Source organism: Cervus elaphus, chromosome 9, assembly GCF_910594005.1.
Source record: "Cervus elaphus chromosome 9, mCerEla1.1, whole genome shotgun sequence".
In the NCBI taxonomy this organism is placed as follows: Eukaryota; Metazoa; Chordata; class Mammalia; order Artiodactyla; family Cervidae; genus Cervus; species Cervus elaphus.
Window position 1 is genome coordinate 21,887,922 of NC_057823.1, and position 4,063 is coordinate 21,891,984.

Here is a 4,063-nt window from a genome sequence, read left to right on the forward strand (position 1 = left end):
CCCTGAATCTTAGTGAAATACTATGTTTTGATCAATTCAGGGTATTGTAAAAAATACCACAGGCTGGGTAGCTATATTAGTTAGGAATCTCCAGAGAAACTGGAGAAGGAAATGGCAGCCCACTCCAGTATTCTTGCCTGGAGAATTTCATGGACAGAGGAGCCTGGTGGGCTGCAGTCTACCGGTTGTAGAGAGTTGGACACGACTGACTGACTTTCACTTTTCCAGAGAAATGGAACCCAATGGCTATATACATATTATATCCATATTCATATCTACACACACACACACACACACACACACACACACACATATTACATTACCAAACTCAGGATTTGGCTGCTGGCCACTCAAAAGCCAATAATCTAGTGGCAAGTGTCAGTAGAAAGGAAAGATGGTTTATTGAGAAAAGCCAGCAGTTTGGGAAGAAGGTTAACTTATGTCTAGAACCCACCTCTGCAGATTCTGCTCAGCCATGACAATTTTTAAAGGGAAAAAGAGGGGAGTCTCAATTAATCATTATGGTAGGAGCTAAGATTCTTCATCCTTTTTCCACTGTGTGCCGACCACTGACTTCTCCTGAAAAAAAAAAAAAAGAAATGTAGTCTTTTTTTCCAAACCCTTTGGCCACACTGCCTGTGTCTGAGATCTTAGTTTCCAGACCAGGGATTGAACTAGCATCTCCTGCATTGGCAGTGTGGAGTCTTAACCACTGCACCACCAGGGAAGTCCCTCCTGATCTTTCTTTGGATGCTGTCTTGCCTTCATGGTCCGCCTGCAGATTTGCTATGGGGAAGCTGGGAGTAGAGAGCCAATAATTCTTTAATCCTTCATTCTTAACACCTTTTAATTCAGGAAAGGAATCAACAGGTTAGGCAAGGCCATTGTATACATTCTGTAAAACAAAAGTCAGGAATGCTACCCAGTGATCTCATTTTTATGATTAAGGTTTAAGGGGAACAGAAATAGATAAACAGGGAAGAGGCAAATGAGATGCTTACAAATCGCCACTTGTCAGACATCATTCCACTCTGTGAGATTAGGGGCAGAGGTCCATCTCCTGTAACTTCTTCGTGCTGACATACAGCGCTGTGTTTTCAGAGAGGAAGATGTTGACATGGGTCTGTAGCATATATTTGCCGACAGTTTTAGTTGCCTGCTTACATATGTGGGCAGAGGAAGCTATAATTATCCTAATACTCACAAAGATATAGATTATTACGAGCAACAGTGTTAATCTCATTCTTTCCTTGGACACTGAGACTGTGCCTCTAGTGTCCTACTCTGTGACTGCCTGAGCCTGCTCTTTTGTGACTCAGGGAGGCCCAGGAGACTTCAGCTTTTCTACAGACGAGGCAGGGGACACAAAGGGGCTTTGTATTTGGGGAGGGCCCTGCAGGGTCCCTGGGAACTTTTCTTCTCCAGTTTCTCTGGAGATTCCTGACTAATATAGCCCCTGAACTCGTGTGGCTATGGAGCCTGAGAAGCTCTGTGATCGTCCATCTGTAAGCTGGAGAACCAGCAAAGCTGATGGTGTAACTCAGACTGAGTCCGAAGCCCTGAAACCCAGGAGCTCTGACGTCTGAGGGCAGGAAATACGGATGTCCCCGCTCAAGAAGAAAGAGAATTAACCCTTCCTCCACTTCCTTGTTCTATTCCTGCCCTCCTTGGATTGGATGAATCAAATGCTAACTAACCTCTTCCAGAAACACCCTCACAAACACACCCAGAAATAATGTTTTACCTGCTCCCTAGGCATCTCTTAGCTCAGTCAAGTTGACACGTACAGACTTCCCTGGTGGTTCAGTGGTTAACTTCCACTTTGGTGGGGCATGGGTTCAGTCCCTGGCTGGGGAAGTTCTGAATGCTGTGTAATGCTGCCAAACACACACACACACACACAATCGACACAATTAACCATCACAGTGGCTTAAACAACGAACATGTATTTCTTACAGTTTTGGAGGCTAGAAGTTGAAGGTTAGGATGCCAGCCTGATTAGATTTCTGGTAAAGACTCTCTTCCTGGCTATTAGACACCTTCTCACAGTGTCCTCATGTAGAGGAGAGAGAAAGAAAGAGAGCTCCAGTCCCTTTATCCCTTTCTAAGTGCACCGGGGACTTTCCTGGTGGTTCAGTGGCTAAGACTCTGCGCTCCCAATACAGGGGGCCCAGGTTTGATCCCTGCTCAGGGAACTGGATCCCACATGCAGCAACAAAGATCCTGCATGCCCCAACTAAGACCCGGTACAGCCAAAAAATTAAAAAAAAAAAAAAAGAGCTGTTAAATTGTCAAAATTTTTGACAACCAGAGATTAAACCCACCCAGTATTGAACATTAAAACACAGAGATTTAACACTTAAGAAAGCATATAAAAACAAAAGTGAAGGTTGCTCAGTCGTGTCCAACTCCTTGCAACCCCAGGCCAGAATACTGGAGTGGGTAGCCTTTCCCTTCTCCAGGGGATCTTCCCAACCCAGGGATTGAACCCAGGTCTCCCGAGTTGCAGGCAGATTCTTTACCAGCTGAGCCACAAGGGAAGCCCAATAAAAAACAAAGGTGACACTCAAAAACTCATCACCTCCTAATTGTTCACTAAGTGTTATTGTTGTCTGTCTTTCAAGGTGACTTATGCCTCTGAATCTCCTTGGCAGAAATACCACACAGTGGTGTGGACCTGCCCACCTCCTTCCAGTTTTCTACTCTGTGACTCCACCAGGTAGCTCAAAACCATTGATAGGAGTGTCTACAGTCTCAGCAACCCTCCTCCCAGGCCCCCGACCTTGCTCTGTTTTTATTATTTTTTGGCCTCTATGTTGGGTCTTAGTTCCCTGACCAGGAATGGAACCGGTGCCCCCCACCCCCACCCCAACCCCCTGCCCTGCCCGGGAAGTCCCACCTCGCTCTATTTCGTTTCCCACAGCACGTTTCAGTTTGCTACCTAAGTTCCTATATCATTTGCATATTTATGATGTGTATCAGTCTGCCTGCTTACCATGCCAGTCCAGACAAGCCAGGGAGTTTGGTTGTTCGTGTTCACTGCTGTGTCCCAGTTTCTAGCAGCACACAGTAGGCGCTCGATAAATCTGAGTGGCAGTGAATAAAGAGGTCACTCCAGGAAGCCCATTTTAACCACACCTTCACCCTGCCTAGGGCTTCCCAGGTGGCTCAGGGGTAAAGAATCTGCCTGCCAATGCAGGAGACTTGGGTTAGATCCCTGGGTAGGGAAGATTCCCCTGGAGAAGGAAATGGCAACTCACTCCCAGTATTCTTGCTTGGGAAATCCAATGGACAAGAGGGACCTGGCGAGCTATAGTCCATGGGGTGGCAAAGGGTTGGGCATGACTTAAGGACTAAACAACAACCGTCCTTGCTAATGTTTCCTGGCCCCAGCAGGATCCAACCTCCTTCTGTTACATCGGGGTTGGCCAAAAAGTTCGCTCGTGGTCATCCATTACACGTGGCAGAGAACCCAAACGACCTGTTTGGCCAACTCCACTGTTTCTGCCGCCCAGCAGGCTTCCAGGGAGGGAGGCACGGTGGGGGCCGCTGTTTGGCAACGGCGGTGGCCCCCCCAGGTGGCGGCCCCTTGTCTCACCCCTCTGCATCTGGGGAGCCCGCTCTCCCAGCGCCTGTCCCCGCGCCAGGCCCGGGAGGCTGCAAACGTCCAGGCCCCCAAGCGCGGGCACATCCCGGGCGTCCCGCCAGGTGCGCACCGCGGGGCGCCCGCAGCTGCGCGCTTCCCCTCCCGCGCCGCCTAATCGCGGCAGCCGATGCGGGCCCACGGCCGGACCACCTGCGCGGAGAGGCAAGGAAGCCGCGGGGACCTCTGGGGCGGGCCAAACCCCAGCTGGGGGGCTTTCATCATAGGGCGCTTTAAAATCTTTCTAATGAGAAAATATTTTAAACGTTCAGGAACATAGGGAAAATAATACGAGAGACCCCCAAGATAGCAATGCCAAAGATGAGGCGTCCTTATTCAATCCCATAAATATTTCATGAGGTTGCCAGTCGGTTTAGCATTGTTTTAGGAGCTGGGACACAACTGGGAGAAAAATACACA

The 4,063-nt window shown here is 48.8% G+C and overlaps 1 long non-coding RNA gene across 2 annotated transcripts; it reads right to left on the reverse strand.

Annotated features, from left to right (window-relative positions):
* Positions 1-378: 378 nt before the first annotated feature.
* LOC122700921 lies at positions 379-3,314 on the reverse strand. Of its 2 annotated transcripts, XR_006342876.1 has the most exons (5): positions 3,261-3,314; positions 2,996-3,086; positions 1,745-1,877; positions 1,002-1,089; positions 379-579 (listed from the first exon to the last, which is right to left on the reverse strand). It is a non-coding gene; the product is annotated as an uncharacterized LOC122700921 (long non-coding RNA). The 2 variants fall into 2 exon arrangements; XR_006342875.1 differs by lacking the exon at positions 3,261-3,314 and having other exon boundaries at positions 2,996-3,251.
* Positions 3,315-4,063: the final 749 nt, after the last annotated feature.